General features: G+C 30.6%; 2 protein-coding genes and 1 long non-coding RNA gene across 14 annotated transcripts in view; 1 reads left to right on the top strand and 2 right to left on the bottom strand.

Moving 5' to 3' along the window:
- The window catches only part of LOC127698602 (delta-like protein D), an 84,149-nt gene extending 83,010 nt beyond the window's left edge, over positions 1-1,139 (bottom strand). Inside the window, exon 1 of the mRNA XM_052202136.1 lies at positions 634-1,139. The gene's annotated coding sequence lies outside the window, so the exon portion shown is untranslated. The remainder of the gene's footprint in view (positions 1-633) is intronic.
- Positions 1-22,383, bottom strand: part of LOC127698610 (mitochondrial import inner membrane translocase subunit TIM50-C-like) — a 323,025-nt gene that overhangs the window by 235,988 nt on the left and 64,654 nt on the right. The window lies entirely within an intron of this gene.
- The window catches only part of LOC127698629 (uncharacterized), a 134,975-nt gene that overhangs the window by 96,725 nt on the left and 15,867 nt on the right, over positions 1-22,383 (top strand). For 6 of the 7 annotated variants that reach the window (XR_007980917.1, XR_007980913.1, XR_007980916.1 and 3 more), the window contains one exon: positions 1,546-1,693. The exons of the other annotated variant lie outside the window; for it this stretch is intronic. This is a non-coding gene — a long non-coding RNA (uncharacterized LOC127698629). The remainder of the gene's footprint in view (positions 1-1,545; positions 1,694-22,383) is intronic. 7 annotated transcript variants of the gene reach the window in all.

Here is a 22,383-nt window from a genome sequence, read left to right as displayed (position 1 = left end):
CGAACAGCAAGCTGTAAAGGGCCCCAAAAATTACTAGTGTAAAACCATTCAAACGGGAAAACCAATGGTCTAATCTATATAAAAAACTAGAAACGAGAAACACTTATGAACCACATCAACAAACGACAATTACTGAACATCAGATTCCTGACTTAGGACAGGTGCAAACAATTGCAGCGGGTTTAATGGTACCAAACCTTCACCCTTATCTGAAACAATAGTGTAACATCACAACATAGAAAGACACACTATAAAATATCAATTGAAATGGCTTAACTCAATCAAAAGACATATTAACACCAGTGAACATACACTGAACAAATAAACTTAAGTTTTCCTCATCTTTTGGTTCGTTTTTGTTTATAGAAAATCTTTTGAAACTAATGCATTTTTGGAATTTTTTATGTTTTCAGGAAAACCTTTTTAAGTTGACAAATTTTGAATACTTTGAAGGTAGCTGCATTGATTTTCTGGAATTAATATATGATCATTAGGATTTTCAGTTGTGGTCTAAATACAGAATAAAGGTGCTTTTCATAGAAAATTGGATATTCCAGGAGCTATATGTTTAGTCATTTATTCTTGATTAGTCATGGCTGTTAAATCACAAAACAAAAAAATGTAAATTCTTACCTGTTAAAGAACTGCAGGTATCAGTATAATTATCCCAATCTTCAAGAAAATTGTTTATAATAATCACTACTGTATCATTTGACAATTATCCAATTATAATATATGGCACGATTCCACAAAAAAATATATCAGTTCACAAAAATTTGTCTATGGATGGAAATCTACAACCACTAGATCGATTGCACCTTTATGATTTTATGATTGATGTGATCAAAGAGACAATTGGCTTGACAAGGAGAGGTGAGAGATGCTCCTGGCTATGTCAATATCTGATCACTGACCACATTATCAATGATTGACTGACTAATCTTGACAAAATGATTGCCTCCCAGAAAAATGTAGAAAAATATAAAGTCGTCAGTTATACACCCCAATATACATCTTTATCGATAATCAGCTGATTATAAAGTCAAATGATGTGAAAAGTACCTGGCTGGCACCTCCCAGTTGTACAGGTGGCCAAGGTAGTTAGATTTCACCTTTGTTTCTAGGTGTTTAGTGATTTTTGTACAAAATCTGTCCATGTATATAATTCGATGTTGATTGAATTATAACTCTATCAAATTTAATATCTAAAAATTTTAACATTCAAGGACATTTACACTGCATTTGATAAAATTTCCAACAATTGATCTAAGTTAAATAATCAGACAATATCAAAAAAATACTTTGTTGTTAGAATTTTAATTACAACTGCAAGACATTGGCATGCTAATAATTGTTTATTGTAAGAAAGAGAACTTAGTCTAGTTAGTTGTTCATTTTCAAGCGAAAGTAATTAATTTTAATTTCTACTCCCTTTATTATATAATTTACATTCCATCTACATGAAAAGTAGACCATGGTATAGATGCTTTTGATTCAATAGTTGTTCTGTAAAACATGACTTATTATTTGTTTAATTTGAAACAGGGAACCAGATTCTGCTTAGTCATAGTGACGTGTTGGAATGACCATCGATTGCATGTGGAAGGAGCCTTGGTGATCGAGTGGTCTAAGTAGTCACTACTATATCAATAGCCATATAACACTGAGGTTGTGAGTTTGAATCCCGTACATGGTAGGTGCATTCGACTCAAATCTTAATTGGCTAGGATTGTCAGTTTTCCCATCAAAGGTTGGTGGTTCTCTTTGGGACTCCAGCTTCCTCCACCAATAAAAACTGACTGCCACGTAATAGAGCAATTATGCTGATAGTGTTGTTAAACACCAACCAACCAACCAACCAATCAATCAATCAATCAATCAATCAATTATGCTGATAGTGTTGTTAAACACCAACCAACCAATCAATCAATCAATCAATCAATCAATCAATCAATCAATCAATCAATCAATCAACCTATACATGAATATAGAAAGGATTTATGCCTTGTAAAAATCCCTCATTTGTATAAATTTATTTGAATTATTTAGTAAGGTGGTGCTTTAAAATTGAGCACAACAATTTCTGTATTTTTGAACAACAATCACCAATACCACCTCTGTCCCTATCCCACCACTAATGGACTGAATTTGAGTTAAAAATGATACATAAAACATCAACTTCAGGTTCAATAGTGGTATTGTTTATTTAATGAATGAATCCTGATGAAATTTTCACTTGATATTTTTTTAAAGAAACTAGTTTACATCTTTCTTAAAGATTTTTTTTACTTTGGTTGGTTGGTATATATAGGCCCTTTGTAGTTTTAGCTCCTCATTCGCCCAATCGGCCTTTTGATGAAATTAATCCAGAGAAAGGGTTTGTGTATAAAAACAAATATTTGAAACTTTCTTTTTTGGAAATCGTTGTTGTTTTTTTTTTTTATTGTAGGCAAGATTAATAAAGGTATATAGCATGCAATAGCATTATATGGTTTGTAGGTATCTTTAAGAGTGAGATAATTAATTACATGTAAAACAATTTTAAAAATTACTCCATTTAAACTCAAAATGAAGAAATTTGTAATGACCATTAATAATTTTTCTTTCTTTTTGATGGATATTTTCTGTAGAAGAGTATTTTATGAAATAAAGTGCAATGATGTTTCAGGAAAACGGTCTATGCTGATAACCATTTATGAAGGGAATGACTTGTGATTTTTCCTGTATTATGGATACTTGAGAAAATGAAAGTCATCGTTTTGAAATTCAAGTCTTGTCTTTGTAACTTGCAATTTTTCTTGCGGTTTTAAATGACTTAATTTTATGAATGAAAATGTGTATAAATCATAGTAACAATGTGTTGTATGCTCAAAAATGGACTTCAACTGCAACACAGTCGATTTATTTTTGTTCCCTGATTTGGGAGGAGAAGTAATCTGAGTTCTAAATGGATCTGTTTGTTAATGTACACCTGTTATAAACTTTATATCCTTTCACATAAAATTCCCACTATTATGCAACTAGTTAAGGTAGTAATTCTTAAAGGCTTATTTCAGGTAAAAAATAAAAACAAACGTTATAAAATAATTTTTTGTGAAATTACAGATATTGTGTCCTAAATTTAAACTTTAAACAGATTATTGCCATTCTAATTTCAATGTTATTATTTATCAGTTTAATTCCCCAAAGTATTTATTACATGTATATGATATCAGGGGTTTTGTTATCATTTACATCTGTCAGAAGTAAAAAAAATATTTCCTTAAATGTTAGAAAGAAATTGACTCAACAAGTTTAAATTTGAATAATAAAAAAGAAAATTGTATATGTTCCAAATATAAAGAAATTATTTTTACTTCATGTGAATAATGTTTGGACAAAAGTTAATGATCAATATAGATCTCTTTTTATTAAGTTGATCAGTAGATGTATGACCATAAGTTTACCACAAATATCTGACAAATGCTTTATCATAAAATAAGAGAAGGAAATATATAAAGTATATATAATCCAATAAATCATTTGTATAATTATTGTCATATACATAGAAACAAATTGTTATATTATTGACCCATCATGATCAAACTTATTATTGCTCTGTTGGTCACTTCACAGGCAAACAGTACATAAACTGTTACCCTTAGGCTAAGTTTAACACAAAAACTGCTATATCTTTTGTTTAGAAAATAAATTTTCTATCGGATCATTTGACTTTAATCTGTTATATTTGACATGTTGTTCTTTATGATTATTTCTACAAGTTGTTGGACAATGTTAAGTATGTGAGGTGGTGACTTTTTTTAGACGCCAGTCACGTAAAGCACCTGACGTTTCAAAGCCTACGGACAATTATTCCTTATAATAACTTCAAATTATTTTATATCCTTTGATAGAAACATTTTTTCCTTATTAAATTTTGAACAAAAGGAATTATATTTATAGTTTATTAAATATTTAAAATTCTTCTATAACAGGCATTTGGTTTGTGAAAATAAAAGTATATAACATGGACAGCATGTTTGGTTTAATTATTCTGTCAAGTGAAAATCTTAGGTCTGAAAATAAAATAATTGAATTAACTTAATTTTTGTTATCATTTTGTTACTTGTCAATTTGGTATGTTGAATTAACATAGGTTTACGTAACTTTATAATTATATTTTTTATAAACTCACTTTTACATTGTTCTGTATAAATATAATTAAATTTGAAAGAAAAATCTTTGGCAGTGATTCAGTTAAATTGCATGGATTTCATCAAGTCTTTTTAAAGAATAGATTTCAATTGCCCACATATTTAATTTGGCAAGCATTTTTAAAATTTTATGTGTGCATATTTTCTATTTTCATTAATGTCAGTTAGATTGCTAGAAATTTGTTCAAATTTTGACACTTTAAAAAATTACATTTAACAGCCCATCTATCATCAAAGATGGCTACTTTAGTACCATTAATTTCTCACTTTTTTCACTCCTCGAAATAAAAAGTTCCTAAAGTAAATATTAATATAAAGAAAAGGAAAAACAGGGTATAGAGGGTTGTGCAATCGCTGCAAGATCACATTTAATACAATGCATCTACATACAGACAATACTAAATATGTCCAAAATCCAAATCATAAACTGGGTATGGTAAATGTATAGGATGGGTTGGTTTTTTAGGGTTAAGAAATAAGTAAGCAAAACTAACTTCTATTATAAACTTAACTATCATGGTCAAGAATGTCGAATGTCAAAAAATTTTCATTTATATACTGACAAACAAATCAGAAAAATGCAGAAAGGACCTCTATCAATATTGCCTTAGCTAATTTTGATATCAAACCCTATTATACTAAACATTGTACTGTAAAGAAATGGAAAAATTAGAACAACCATTCGTAAACTTTCCTGAAATATCACCAATTTTCCAAAAATAGCAGCCCTACATATAAATGCCAGTAGGCCAAACAGAATAAATGGCACACGATTCAGTTGCAGGTGAGTGATCAATGAGCCTCTAGCTCTTCAGCTGAATAACTAACTGTTGTATGTTACATCTGTTGATGTCACATATTGGACTATCTTCTTCTACACCGTTTGTCTAGTGAAGGTTTATAAAAGGTTTAAATTATTACAAAATCACTTAAGAGGACATTTTAAAGATGCTTTAAGAACACCATATGGTTAGATTTCATTATGGTTGTATTAAAGTAGTCAATAAAGACATGAATAAATTTCAAATGATAATAATAAAATCACTTAAACATTCTTAAATAAATATTGTCAATGATTTGAATATTAATTGTCAACAAAGACACATGCATATGAATTTCCATGATTTTGGATTCTGGAATAGTCAATGTTTATTGTGGATGTCATTTATTGTACATTTATGAAGGTAGTAGGGCGATTTTAGCAATCAAGTTGCTGTAGGGACAATGAATTATAATATCACTTTTATTTTACATGTTTATCAGAATTATGTTAATTTTGTAAAGATTACATAGACCAGAATAAATTAGATTCTGTAAATAAGAAACAAAATAGTATTCAATGAAAAAATCGACCTATGTAACTTCATATATTTCATGTAGCCTTATTGGTACCTTATATATATGTAATGTCATTAGATGAAAAGGAAGCCCAAAGGTTGAGGTCTGAATATGCATGGTACTTGTATATAAAATTTCTATGTACCAGAAGGATTAGATTGTTTGAAGTTTTTTGTGGCTTTAAAAAGTTTAGGTTAGTTTTGAGTCTATCAATTTTGAAATGATAGCACAATGAAGTTTTCTTTTATTAAAGGCATTTCTCATAAAAGAACACAGAACTGCATCACACTTATACAATAACTGTTAGCTTTCTTTTCAGTGTTGATTTATTACATAAATCCAAAAATATTAGTTAGCTACAGTAATTGTATGTTGTTTAGAAACAAGGTATGAACTTTCCCCTGCAAATTTGATCTTTGACATTACACTTTAGTTGGATTTAAGGTATAGATCTTAATGCATGAACTTATGCACCATTTGCATGTTAACCTTTTATTTATACCTTTCTTTTGGCCCAGATTAAAGTTATATTATCAATGAAGAAAGGGCCATTCATTCTTCATCCAGTACCTTTAAATGTATTACTATTAAAAAAAGAGGGACAAACTTGATATCATAAGTAAATTTGTAATTTGTTGAACATTTTTATTTATGGTTCACCTGTATCCATGAAATCCACAAAATTGGTATCCGACAAAGGTTCAAGTAATTATGAATCCACAGTAATGGGAAGCATGATCTGCTTATAAATATTTTTCTGAATGAATTTCGAAAGGCTTTTCTACATTTTGAAGTCATTAATATCAGCATCATGCAAAATCTTACATAAACATAAATTGAATTTATGTATAGATATCATGTGAGCAATACTGGTTCCTTAAAGGTACCATTTGAGCAATACTGGTTCCTTAAAGATACCAGTTGAGCCATACTGGTTCCTTGAAGATATAAGGTGAGCAATACTGGATTCTTAAAGCCTCTTGTTACATAAATATTTTAAGGCAGAGGCATTTGTGTCTTACAATTGCCCTTCCCTATTTCAATTGTATGTTAAGAATTGTTCACCTATGATTGATAGTTGATATATAAATATGATATGTATAGCTTTATATAACATACATATCTAACAAAATTACACCAATGAGATTGTATCACAAGCAACCAAAAGCAACACAGTAGCTTAAGGACAAGCAGATTATGAAAGAAAAAAGAAAACATTTTTACTTCAAAAGTAAAATAAATGCTTGTTAGATGAACAAATTGGTGTCAACTTCTTGCTTTGTTTATAAATTGACAATTTGCACTGAACTATTGTTCTTTCCAATTATATTGGCCTGTTGTTTGTGGAATAAATTGACATTCCGAATTAAATTGAATATCGATAAACAATGAGAAATGATTGATAACTGCCCTGTTTTTCACAATGCTAATTACACCATAAAAGGTATGACTGGTTCAGTGAGGTCAATAGAGAAGAAAAAATAATCAAATAAAAAATATCTGTATATAAAATCATGGTAAGATATAATCATAATGATATTTACCTTTTTATATGGGGTCGTGTCATCCATTATTCTTTTAATGACCATGTTCTCAGGTGTAAAAACAATCGATTGACATGTGCGTCGCTACTTGTCCAGCATGAACCATTTTTTCTAATTGCCCTGCATTGAATCAAGTATCCTTATCTCTTCGAAAAAATCTTATTAAACGAAAAAAATCAAAGAGGATGTTTTTTCCCCTCGAAAGATTTCTCAGAATGTAAATCACACTGGAAAATTCAGTTTAGAAAAATTAATACTTGAAATAATATTCAATGTTATTGTTTTGATTAACAATCAAAGCAGGTTAAATATTGATGAATTGATTCAATAATGCAGAAAAGAGGGTTTAAATTGGAACATACCTGGGTTAAATAGATTCTTTTTAATCAGAGACTCTCTGCAGGCCATTTGATTATAAATATTACAAATTCCTTGAAATAACACTTTGCACGAACATATGTTCCTTTATTGATGTACATGACATTTAGTAGATAGCCATATTTGACTAAAATTTTTTGACTGAATCATAAAAAAAGACCATGAAATATTAAATGGACAAAAAATGAACAATACATTCCTTCAATCTGGAGTATATTTTGTAAGGTTTATTATATTTTTTTCTTGCAAAGATTTTTGTATCAGTTTTATGATCTCATAATTTTCAACCAGATGTAGGAAGTAATATATATCATCTGAAAGGAATCAAAAGAGTAGTAGGAATGAAAAAGGCATGATATGGTCGCTTGTTTGGTTCCTTATAATGGCTTATCGCAAATTGATATTACATTCAGTCTCTGAATTTATAAAAAAACATCAGTCAGTTTTCTCAAGACATTAATCTGTCAGATATCAGTACAAAAAGTAATTTTTTGGATTTTGTTTTAAAAATGCTTTTGGCATTCAAACGTCTAGCGTTTAAAATAAAGCTGCTGAAAATGTTTCATTTTGAGATCCTAACCAATTGATATTTAAACCTTAGCTACTCAAAAATATGTTTTTTCATATTAAAAAGATTCTTATGTGAATCTTATATCTCTTTGGGTAAAACAGTTACTCAAATTTTGATTAAAAGTATACAGATAATAACTTTTATAACAAATATGTAGATTTCTTGTGGAAGAATGATTCCACCTGCAAGAATTTAGAAAAAGTGGTATTTCACACTTAGCTTCTATTGACAATGATATTTATAAATCTATTAAGTTTAGAAATTGTCCTTTAAATCTTTGTTTTTGGCTTCATAGGGTCACTTGGGTATTTTGAGTCTTCCCATCTGAAAGATTTATGGTAATAAACGATGTTAAGAATTTGATATCACTTGGCACTAACATTTTAAAGCCCTTGTCTGAAAGTATGGAAGGCATATAGTAAATATGAATGTATGTGATTAACACCTTTTTTTGCAAAATAGAAAATACCCTTTAAACTGGATCTTCAAATTTATTGCAATGGTTTCCAATCCCGGAAGATTTCAGGATCAAAACTCAAATATTAAGGTTACTATGAAGCATCATACAAGTAATGGTAGCCATGTCTTGTTTTGGTTATGTGCTGTCCTTATATTTGATCTAGATTATATGTAACTAACCAATAGTGGGCCAAAACTGTCAGATTTCTCCTTATTGGAGTTTTAGTTTTATATCAGTTTTTTTTTAAACTATTTTTTGAAAAGTGTATTGTAAAGAGAGAACCATAAAATGCATAAATGATCAGCAAGACAAGATCCATAAATAAGTCAACATAGCAGAAATAAATGACATTAACCTTTTGGCTATACTCTAAAAAAAACTATGAAAGAAAGAAAAAAATTTGAACAGCAATAATGATCAGCTAAACAAGACCTGCAAATAAGTCAATATGACAAAAATCGTCAGACAAATCGTTATTGGAGTAATTGCATCTAAATGACAATTTTTACCCATTTTTTTGGTTATTATCTTGAGAATTTTGATATATAATGAGAAACGGTTAACTGCAAGAAATAATCAGATAGATCTTCAACAAAATTTGAATTGTTTTACATTTTGTTATGTTGTTGCCTATAGGTTTGCTATGCAGTATTGGTTTTGCTCCTTGTTGAAGGCCGTATGGTGACCTGTAGTTGCTATTATTTTTATCATTTGATCTCCTGTTTGAATGGTTTTACACAAGTCATTTTTGGGGCCCTTTATATTCTGTTCGGTGTGAGCCAAGGCTCCGTGTTGAAGGCCGTACTTTGACCTATAACAGTTTACTTTTACAAATTGTGACTTGGATGGAGAGTTGTCTCATTGGCACTCATACCACATCTTCTTATATCTATCTGGTAGATAGTTGTCTCATTGGCAATCATACCACATCTCCTTATTTTTTAACGGGGAATATAAACAGTAAAAATGACAAGCAATACAAGATCTACAAAGATCAAACATTACCTAAATTCATAGGTGTTGTTACCCATTCTCTAATTTTTGTCTATTATTTTTAAAACTGCAGTAGAATATTTAAACTTTGTCTGAATATGAAAAAATGTGGGTATGATAGCTATATTCCATATAGCTAGGATCCCTGGGTGAGTGATCTAGTTTCATTTTACCAAATGTCTCTGGGTTATTTAACACAAAACTGAGAATATGAGCTTGAATACTTTTGAAGACACTAAATAATCAGAAAGAATACAAAGCTAAGAAACACCTGACCAGATTAACTGATTTTTACCTGAGGATAAAAGTGACAGATAAAGGTGAAAGAATTGTTTGAAGATAAACTGTTATCAGATTGGGCTGGATTCATATGGTAATTAAACAATATCAAACTTCTGTCTATCCATCCCATCATACCAAGATGAACTTACATAGATAGTATACTATTTGTGACTTAAATTGTAATTAGGATAACAATTTTCTCAATTAGCCTCTTTAAACATCTACCATATTTTTGTCAAAATTAAACAGGCACAGATTCAGACAGGGGTGCACCTGGCATGCACCCTCCACCCTCCTTAAAAAAAAGAATAAATGTAGTAAAGGTCAAATTACAGTCAAATTTGAAGTAGTTTAAAAAACTTCTCTTTCTTGGGCCGAAATAGACCTTATAATGTCCCCTTCTCTTTTGTACAAGTTTCAGGTTATAAAAAGAACGACTACCTTTCAATTTTGATGATTAACAGATTAGTTTTTCCACATATAATGGGATTTCAATCATCAGAAATAAGGCAACTTTTCATTTAGAATATAGCAAAGTACTCTCGACCAATGAAATTGTAGAATTGGATGCCTCTTAATTGTGAAGAATGAATGTAAATCATGTTCTTAGTAAGTGATTATCCTATTATTTGGGTCTATTTACAGTTCAAAACAAAGAGTTTCTATAAATGAGTTACAACTGCCCCGAAGCACATTTATCAGATTGAAAGGATTTATCACACAGTGATTGAAACTGACTAAAAGTTGAATTGTGAAACAAACAAAAATCTCAAAATAAGTTGAAGTTTACTGGTGCAGTAAAATTGGTACCGTGAATTTTATTATGAAAATATTAATAACTTCAAATTACTATAAACATGATAAAATTAAACAATATCAAAGCAATGCAAAAAAAAAAAAAATTCTTTCAGATAAAAAATAACCTAAATCTTATTGGCTCTGAAATAAAATTTAGTTGTAACTCAAATGTATTAATTGATTTAAACTGTAAATAAAAAAGGATAATTCCTCACTAAAATATTACATGATTTACATTCATACTCACAATCAGGAAACATACAATTCCTACCTTTTCTTTCTACTGTTGTGTCACCTTATATCTATAACGCATTTTTTTTTAAAATATTTCCCAAATGATAAGAAAGTCCTCACATCACTAAAACTTATCCATAAATGACATGCCGAAAAAGGAAGTCATGCATCAATTATAAACATTGCACTGACAATGAAACTAATTCTTGAATAGATCATTTGAGCCTTGAGCACTTTACAATATTCTAAGTTTGTAAGAGAATGATAATCCCTTACTTCATGATAAGTACTCGCTAACGCTCGTACTTATTCATGAAGAAAGGGATTATCATTCTCTTACAAATACATAGCTGGTAGTTAGATTTCACTGAATCACTTGAAAATTTTGAACACTGTCACAACTTATATACATGTCTGTGTAAGTTGTCTTTTGTTTCAAAAATTCAAATTAAGTCAATCAAGAATTATAGGACTTCAGTCGTAATTGATTTGCCAATCTTCAAATGTCTTGTGTATATTTTGGGAGAAAACAGTGCAATGTTTGGTCGTAATAGCAGTGTCTTAAAGTTTGTCAGAATAAATTATTGATAGACATTTTTTATTATAACTGTCAGTTTTATATATCCATAATGAAATAATTATCAGAACATTTTTGAAACACTAAAAACAAAGCCAAATGTTTAAGTGTTCAGTTGACCACAGTCTCCTAGAGTTTATTGTTTAAGCATTTAAATCATGAGTAAATATTTCAGTATGGTATCTGAAGTGGCCATGCCTAGGTCAGGTGACAATTACCACGGAAAGGTGTTGGTGATGACACTGATAATTTATATCAGCTTATTTCTGTGGGTTGAATATATCAGTCATTTACTGACCAAATATAAACAGGAAGGGCATGGAAGCTTCCCTTAAATAAATATTTGGATCATTGTCCTCTTAGAAGGATTAATTTTGTCTGGACTATAAGATAAAAGCTTGCATGTTACCATTTTGTTACTCATCTAGAAATGATTTTCTTTGCGATTTTTTTATAAACTACCAAACTTTCACAAATCTTTGTACAAGAATTGATATTCTGGCATTGAAGATTTTCTGTTACATTGTAAAATAAACTCTGTTTAGACTTTGTTTTTTGGTGATTTTTGTCTGATTCAGATTATGCAAGTTTACCCTCGGGTGTTTTTTTGTATAACTCCATTTTCTATAAAATTTATAGGAATTTATAAGAGCCAGTGTTATTGCAAATTAATGATATAAAATTTAATGAATTAAACATGGGCTTTGTTTGTTTCATACAGGTTTAGATATTAAATCTCCAGGCAAGTTAAGACAATATTTGCATGTTATAATGAAAATTTCTGCTATTGATTACCTGAAATTGGAATTTCATGTACTTATTTAGACAATTAGCCATATAACCACCAGACATGCTATATCAGTCTAGCTCCAGACATGCAGATCAGTAATAATTTTGTAGACAGTTTTACTGGAAAGAGTTCATCCTTGACAAGATTGTAACAGGGCATGAAATGATATTAAATATACTTGCATAACTTGTATTTAGGACTACATCCATTTAACTATTTAATCAACACTCTACCTGAAACTAAAAATACACCAACTGACATTATTTCAGGAAGATTTTGGTGCATACAAGTTTTTTTTAACCCCTCAGCTCCTTGCTACTTCAACCCTCCCCATAAAAAAATCAGCTACTAGACTATAAAATTTTAGCTGTTTAACTGTCTTAGTAGAAATTGTCACTCTATCAAAGTTAACTTGGTCAAAGTTTTCTTTGACCAGGTAAACTTGGTCCAGGTCATCTGTTATCACTATCAAAGTTTTTCATCAAAAACATGGTCAAAGAAAACGTTGACCAGATAAACTTTGTCTAAGTCATAGGTTGTCACTATCAAAGTTTTTCATCAAAAACTTGGTCAAAGAAAAAACTGCACTGTGATTGGATAATTCCTGTCAAAGTCCATCCAAGTTTTTAAGTAAAATAGAATGAGATTCTATTCCATCCAAATCCGTCAAAGTTTTTGATCAAAGTCTTCTTTGACCGTTGTCACTATAAAAAAATCCATTAAAAACTTTGACCAAGAAAACTTGTACAAAAAAACTCTGATAGTGACAACAGGCCTTAACACTCCAACAGTTTATGATGAGTTCTTGAGCACTCATAGATATATGATAAGACTAACAGTATTTTATCAAATTTTAAAGAAAAATTACTTTGTGTCATCTGTTGTTCTTCAATTTCTCTGTGAATATTGATATTTAGAAGACTTTAATACTGTCACTAAGATTGACAGAGAATTCAATAAAAAAAATTCTGAAAATTATATGAAAGGCCAAATGAAATCAAACAAAGGGTAAAGTTATTAATTCCCTTCAAAAAAAATCTAGTTAATGACCTCCACTACCATCACATTTTGCTGCCATATAGTTACTAAAGATAAAATATTGCACCACATTTCTATAAAAAAATTGAGTAGTTCTTTTGAGGTCCAAGCATATAGAAATACCAAAATTATATTTGATCAGAAATTGATTTTTATAGGGCCTACCACTACCACACTATAGGGATTAAATAAATATTTGATGACATTTATGCTCAGATTGATAACTAGGAAAAACTTATGGCAGACGGCAACCAATGACAACCACTGGAAGTTACTGTGACTTGACTCTCCCCCTATTGCAATTCATTCAAAATTCTGACCAAATTGAATTAAAATCTTGTAGGATTGTAAGTATGCTTTATTTTATCACCTTGCACTTTCACGACTTGACTGTGGTTTTCTACAGCAGTTTGTTCAAATTTCTGACCAGTTGAACAGTTTGGTTTTATAAAACAAATTGCAATATGGTCAGAATTTTGAATAATTGCAATAGGTGGTAAGCAACACTTACAGTCAAGTCACAGTAAAGGTTCCTCAGTAGGTTTGCAACAAGCACATTAAGAATCTGGCATGATTAAACATGTTTGTGAGTTTTTAACCCCTGTACACTGTGACAGTGGTTTATGCACAGTACAACAGTAGAACAAACTTTAAAATCAGTTGAAAAGGGGTTAAACTCATCAGATCTGTACTTAAAGCACCAAAAAAACCAAACTAACAAAATAACAGATCACACAAAGTTTTGCATTCAGAGTACTCACAGTTACGGAACTCACTAAAAGCTAAAATAAATAGATCAAATGTTTCCTAGTCTTGAATATCAATCAGTACACCTCTAAAAAATGTAGAGTAAAGACATCTTAGAAAAGATCTTGTACAATGCCAAAATTGAATCCAGCTGGGATCAAATATTGCAGAAATTGTTGTATTTATTTTTTTAAGAATTACTATAAACCCATAAGATTATTCCAGTGAAACATGTTGCCTTATTAAGTTTTAAAGGGTGCCACATGTGGAGCAGGATCAGCTTACCCTTCCGGAGCACCTGAGATCACCCCCAGTTTTTTGTGGGGTTCGTGTTGCTTAGTCTTTAGTTTTCTATGTTGTGTCATCTGTACTATTATTTGTCTGTTTGTCTTTTTATTTTTGGCTATGGCGTTGTCAGTTTGTTTTCGATCAATGAGTTTGACTGTCCCTCTGGTATCTTTCGTCCCTCTTTTAAGTTATTGGTAAACATGGTGGCCATGTAAGCCTTGCAGGTTACTTGAAATCTGTTATCTTTTTTTCATAGATTGCTTCACAATAATACTGATAATGTTAATTTTGGTAAAAAGTCAAGCTATGGTTAACATGTCAGCAACCCATCAACATAAATGAATACTTTTATCATATTACATGTGCAGTGTCACTCAGAGATGACTTTCAAGAAACATCTTTTCAAATGCGATAAAAACTTAGTCCACGCTATCAACCTTAATAATCTGAATATAAGAGGAGATTCATCTCACTTTATATCCAAGGTTATACCCAAGCCATCATCTTGTTACTACAAAACAAGCATAATTTAGATTTGATCTTACACAGCATAGTCCAAATACTTGTCTTGAAAACAGGACCATGGTAGAAATAAGAAGTCTATATGTAATCCTTGTACTTAGAATTTTTACAAATAGAGGAAATATTATGTTGATTTTTAAGGTTAAGCAGAGTAAAGAGTGGTGAAATGGATTTACATTTAGCAGTTACAAGTACACAATCCTCAAGACTTTACCTTTTTTACTATTTTATTTCGTTTTAGCTCACCTTGCCCAAAGAGTCGTTGTCTTCTGTTAACTTTTACAAAAATCTTCTTCTCTGAAACTACTGGGCCAAATTTTACCAAACTTGGCCACAATCATCATTGGAGTATTTAGATTAAAAACTGTTTCCGATGACCCCGCGTGTCAACCAAGATGGCCGACATGGCTAAAATTTGAGCATTGGAGTAAAATGCAAGTTTTGTCTTATTTTGAAAACTGTTATCAATAGAGAAAATCTGACTGGAGCAGAAATGTTCAGAATTTTGAGCTCTACCAATTGTCCATATGCGTCAAAACTGTCAGACAACTTCTTATAGGAATTATTGCCCTTAAATGACAAATTTTACCATTTTTTTTCATTTTTGCCTATTATCTTGAAAACTATAACAGATGACATAACTTTAAATTGCAAAAATGATCAACAAGACAAGTTCTAAAAATAAGTTTCATGGTCGAAATCGTCAGCCGACTCATTATTAGAGTTATTGCCCTTTGATGATGATTTTTACCAATTTTTAGCATATTTGCCTTATATCTTAAAAAATATGATGGATAGAAAGAAACAAATGATCAACAAGACAAGATCTACAATTAAGACAATATAGAGGAAATCGTCCAACGACTCTTTATTGGAATTATTGCCCTTTAATGACAATTTTTACCATTTGTTTTTGCGTTTTGCATTAGATGATAAAAATCATAATAGATGAATAGACACTTTAAATCACTAAAATGATCAGTAAGGCAAGATCTAATAACAAGTCAAATTTTGCTGATTATTTAGTAGACTGTCACTCTTTATAGGAGTGATTGTCCTTACACGAGAATTTTTTTTACCCTCTTTTTTGTTTTGAGCAAAAACTAAAGAAGATAGAGAGAAACTAAACAGACTAAATTATCAGCAATGCAAGATCAACAAAACAGTTTTTTGTCATGAATTCTATTCTCGTCTACAATGTTGTAGAGTGTCCTTTGCTGAATATGCACATAGACCAAGGTGAGCGACACAGGGTCTAATGAGCCTCTAGTTTAACCTTACAGCCTCAAGTCCCTTTTTGCAATTTGCAGGATTTTGACATCAAATTGTTGCTATATATTGGTGTATGTAAACTTGCTCACTAAAGGCTCTAAAAGTCACTAAATATTGCCGTTACAATCTTTTTCTGCTGCACCATAGATTTTATTTGGAAATTATATGCAAAAAAGGGGGGGGGTGTTATCATGTTCCCCAAAGTGACTTCTATAGATGCTATAAATGAAGGGAAGACATTTTTTTTAGAAAGAAAAAGCATGAAGAATAATAGACTGGACAGACAGCTGTTAGTTTTATTACATAAAAATTTATTTGCTTTATACTGAGGCCTTAACATAGAAAGTTAACATTGATGTTTAAAGATTCAGGATTTGCAAGTACTGAAATGTATGTCCAGAGTTCAATTTTTTGGCTGTTTGTTTCATCTAGAAAAATGTTCTAGCAAATTCTAGAATTATAAAGACATTTTTGTCAAATCAGTTTAATAATATGATTTTCTCTTCTATTTGATGAGACAATAATTCATCCCTTCACTTCATCTCTATATGGCACTACAGATTTTAATTATAAAACCGAGACAAAATCAAATTCTGATCAATTAAGCAAACATTATCAGAGGTAGTATTGACAAATCTGACTTATGATTTACTGTTATCAGTTCTGATTGGCCAAATTGGCCTGACTAATATTTTTTGTCATGATATGAAATTTGATCAGGATCTGTATAGGTAGATGAATGTAATCAATCTTTGATATCTACTTAATCATATTACCAGTCTTTATACTCAGTTAATTGTTCTTGCGATGAAGTAGTCACTCAAGTTTGTCTGTATTTGGAATGATTAAAAATTAAGACTCTTATCACAATTTATTAGAATTGATGGCTATCTAGTCATTTAATTCCTTTATACAAATGTTACAGTTTTCATGATGTATGAGTTTTTAAAATGATTTTGTGTAAAGAAAATCACTAAGTAGTAAATAGAGAAATTGTCCCACACTAGAATATGCTTATATTGCAAAAAATATATAAAAATCAAACAACATCTACTCAAATGAAGTATTGATCAACAATTGTATTGTTAAATTGACATGCAATCAATTAATACACCAAATCCTTCAAATGCCAAACAAATCTGAGAAAAAAGACATGCACAAATGAAATTCCTGAATCGGACAGGAACTTTATTACATAAACAAAATATCTTCTTTCAAAATATGTAGAATTAATAATGTTGGTATCAAATGAAACCAGAAGGACTGGTGGTCATTGTTGTGGCTTAAAAATGGTGAAATCTGACCTGCAAACTTGGGAGGTTTGGCTAGCGACCTTGCAACCTGACATCTCATTTAAAGTGACATGCTACCTGTGACCATTTAAAATGTTCAAAACCTTACATAAAAAACATACTACAATTTTCTAAAAAGTGACCTAGTGACCTGAGGCATTTTTAAAAGCGACCTTGCGACCTAAGGGCATATCCTGCTGGAGCCCCATTGTATAGTTTCTCACATCTGAAGTTTTGGTACTTCTCAGTTCTGGAAAAGCAGTATGCTCAAGTATGCAATTAAAGGTATGTTGTTTTTTTTTTCAGCACAAGACAAGTTCAGATTGTGCTTTGACATGGCTGTCCACTTTATTCCTCGTTTCAGTGATATATCTATGAAGCTTTACCACTGCAGTGATATACCAGTGATATTTCACCTCTAGACATGATATACCAGTGATATTTCACCTCTAGATATTATATACTAGTGATATTTCATCTTTATAAATGATAGAGCAGAGCTATTTCACCTCTTGATATGATATACTAGTGATATTTCACCTGTAGATATAATATACCAGTGATATTTCACTTCTAGATATGATATACAATGATATTTCACCTGTAGATATGATATACCAGTGATATTTCACCTCTAGCAGGCACAGATCCAGCCATTTTGAAGGGAGGTTTCAACCCAGAACACCATGCAATGTTTACATAATTAAAAAAAAATGAGGAAAAAAGGGGGGGGGGGGGGGAGGAGGGTGTGTGTTCCAACCCCTGGAACACAGTGTTATAGTAATCTCAGCTGGTCATTTTGTCTCTGGTGGAGAGTTGTCTCATTGGCAATTATACCACAGCGTCTTATTTTTATAAGTATTGCCAATTGATGACCAAATGTCAAACAATTTTTTTTCAATTTATCAATGTGATCTCCATATCTGCAAGGGAAACACTATTTTGGTCAACCAAATTTTTCATTTGCCTGACCAGAGGTCAGACACAAATTTCATTCTTTCAAGAAAACTAGTCATATGATCATATTACAACATTATGATTTGTACATAGAAAATATACTATGTGGTATTTTATTTGATTATTTTTAAAGATCAACTGTTTAACATATAAGACTATGCAGCAGTCAATATACAAGACTCAGGGGCAGATTTGAAAAAAAAGAGGGGGGGGTGTTATTTCAGAAACTGGAATATATAGAGCCTTAATTTATTTGAACGATTTTATGCTATATAGATTGTGAGAAACATAGAAATCAAAGGGGGTGTACGTCCTAAACATCCCCCTGCAGGGGTGGATCCAGCCATATTGAAAAGTGGTGTTTCAACCACTGGAACACCATGAAACATTCACATAGTTTTAAAAAAAAAATAAAATCAAGGGAAAAAAAGCATGGGGTTCCAACCCCGGAACACCCCCTGGATCCACCAATGTCTAATATATTTCACTATATCAATGACTTTTTTGACAACAATGATATCTAAAGGTTATCACTATTAACATGCTCATATATATTTGAAAAGCAGAGTAATGGTACATATCACTATGACACACTCTTTATTTCGTGTCAAGGTTACTTTTTAGGAACCCTTCACATAGATTAAACCAAAGACCATTGTCACCTTATGGAGCCGACAATTATTCAGATGTTTAAAGTTGACCTTGAGTAGACAAAATTAAAGAAAATGTGCTCAAATTTCCTGTAGTTGTGTAGAGAACTAAGTGAGAAGTAATAAGAACTGTAGTGAGATTGGAAATATCACTAGAAACATACAATTACTATTTGAACATCAGAGTCTTTTGTTTATTTATGTTTGGTCTTTATTAACATTGCAGTAATTGGATTCTGTATTTTAAAAGTTAATATCCTGAAATTTTAATTTTGAATTGCAATGATTTGTTTCCGCCAGTAAATTAAGAAATTCACAAGTCTGTTTAAAATTCCATCAATAATGTACTTAATATTATCCTAAAACATATGTATTATTGTAGGATTAATGTCAGTACTGTTGTATAATGGACTCTCATCCAAGTATAACTTGGAATATGAAGGATGAGAGTCATTCTAGTAATGGAGCCTGAGGCTCAAGAGGATGTAACTATAGCATTCATTTCCCGATGTACAACGAGGCATCTCATTTAAAAGAGGTCAAAATCCTTGACCTATGGGTATGACGTAGCTATACCTAGCTATAAATACTGCGGCTATTACCTGTGCCAATCATGATTCAAAGTTTGTTTGTGCAACCAAAACAATTGGGATGGGCAAACAGTACCCTCCAAACTGGGTGGGTAAATTGTTACATCCTCTTGAGCCTCAGGCTCCATTACTAGAATGACTCTCATCCTTCATATTCCAAGTTATACTTGGATGAGAGTCCATTCTACTAATTACGCTCCTCGGCTCTTCGAGGATGTAACTATAGCATATTCAAAGTGTTGGCACAAACAAGTAGTTCCCTGAACAACTAAGAGAGAGCAAATCAGAATTTGCTGAATCAGTCCAGAATATACTGGAGACTCCGATAGTAGTCAATCTAACTAATCTTTCTGACTTAATAATAAATATAATCTAAATATTAAGTTAAAGTACCAATATTGTATACCAATACCAATAGGTATAAAAAATAAAGTTTCAAAAACATTCAATTTTGAAAATAAATATACAACAAAATATCTATTTCTCTCAATATATTTTGTAGTTAGAATTTCACTATTTTCAAGAATAATAACTTATTCTAGACATTCAAGACAAATTTTCTTAACTATATAAAGAGCATAACACTCATACCACATCTTCCTATATCTATATAACAAGTTTTGAATTTTCAAAAATACATTTGCCTGATACTTGCTTACAACCCATTAATTGTATATCTAAATATCTACTGACATATTATTCGGCAACACTTTTCTTAAATATTTGAAAGGGTTTTAATTCTTTAGCCCTTCTTTTTTGTACACTTCTAACATGACACTCTCTATAGTTCAGATGTGTATGAAAAAACAAGAATTTGAAGACAAATTCAGGAGACAGTAGTTTAAGTAACGATGTAAACACTGCCAGATACAGATTTTCATTAGCCTTCTGAAGTTTTCATTATTATGTATATCTGATTTATCTAATATTAATTCATGGTAAAATATCTAGTATATTTACAAGCTAAAAACTGTCACTGCAAGTTCTACAAGTATTATCTCTTTGCATGACATTTGCAATTCAGTCTGTCTTTAATATTGTAAGAACAGAAAAATTGATTCAAAAGCTCAAGTAAGCAACGAAAGCTTCAAATAGTGTTAATATTCATAACTTTAACATAACTTAGCAATCAAAAACTCCTCTCTGAGTCATATTAAAAAATCATAAATAGGTGATTACTGTCACACTAAGGTCACCTGTTAATTAAAGGTTGACTTGTTTAAAACTACATGTAGATGTCAAAGATGATCAGCCTCTACTGTAGATCTTATTCAGGACACTTAATAAAGTGACTTTATTTACAAATTTCTTCTTATTCATTTGTATCTGGAATATACCAACTACAATATAGTATTTGATGTCGGGTTCAGTAAATTTACATTCCATGTTTGTTTATGACAATGAGTATGTAGTATATGAATAGTATATGAATAGTATATATATATCAAACAGTATTGATAATAAATTGAATCTTAAAGTCCAACACTTCATACAGACTAGGTCTAGTAGACATATACATACTGCATCTAATGTAACATTCTGAAGTAAATCATCTCAAAAGTATCATCGTTATGATATTTCATTAAGTATAAACAAATTATACAAAAAACAGTGTAGCTATTTAATATCTTATGTTATAAGAATAAATATAGATCAATATATCCCGAATTAAAACTTGATCCAGCGTGTTTTAAAAATCCTAAGATTTAAGTAATACTGTTCTGTGAACACTCATCTGATAATCTGATAATTTTCTTAAAAAAGAAGTGGAGAAGGGTTACCAAGTTTATACTTCATTGTAAACTGTCACATTTGAAAATGACCTTCACACATCCTGATATCCATACACATGTTGGATATTAAAAAGAAATATAACTATTACTGTATATTAACCTCTATCAGTCAAGACTTGAACTGCTCCTGTACAATATTCTTATGATACATCTACATGTACTATTTTTCTATATATATACATCTAATGTTATATATGGCTATATTATATTTAGAGCAATATAACTACATGTAATTAAGAAGAGTAATTTCTAATTGATCTGAAAAGAAAATCCAGTGTACATGTACAGATTTAGGTGATAAGCAAAATATTAACTGATGATACAAAAGCATCAATATAGCAATTCTATTTCAAGTTCATGGAGTCTAGAAAGATCACCATTTTCTATTTTAATTTCCATCATGGATTTCAATAATACAGATGCATAGATGCAATATAATCATCTGATTATCATTATAGAAACTTTATAAATTCTACATAAATTCATGTAATACTACTTTCTTCAGTATTTGCTATCTGACATTAAAAATGTGTAAGGGGTTAGTCCCCTAAACACTTGTATACAATTGTTTACAGAGATATGACTTAGCCTATAACAAGGCAACACTTAGTCACATAAAGATTAGTGATGCACATATCCAATGTACATTATAATATTCCTTTTTTAAAAGGAATACAAGTCAGATATTTCATGTCCAACATCAAAGCAAAATTTGCATGTTGAGAGAAAAATCTTCCTGTTTTCATTTGTATAGTTCAACTTCTTTAACATTCATTGCTGCTACCATTTGCAATCTAATAAATATATTATAGCTTATCATATCTAGTATCATTACTGAGATTGTAAAGCACAATTTGTCTTATCAAAATAAGCACATTTATACAATATAATGTGCAAGTCAAAATATGGACTTTTGAAAAGAATCTTCCTTTCTTGGCAGAATCTAAATAATTTTTATAGCTGTATCTCAAACTATATTTTACAGTAAAAAGTTGTTTACTATTACTGATACCTTGTAGACAGCAAGATCAGGATCTACAATTGTGTTCTGATTAATGAGAACAATAACTTTGAAC

This window comes from Mytilus californianus, unplaced genomic scaffold, assembly GCF_021869535.1.
Source record: "Mytilus californianus isolate M0D057914Y unplaced genomic scaffold, xbMytCali1.0.p SCAF_4, whole genome shotgun sequence".
NCBI lineage: Eukaryota > Metazoa > Mollusca > Bivalvia > Mytilida > Mytilidae > Mytilus > Mytilus californianus.
This window is presented reverse-complemented; position numbering and strand designations above follow the sequence as displayed.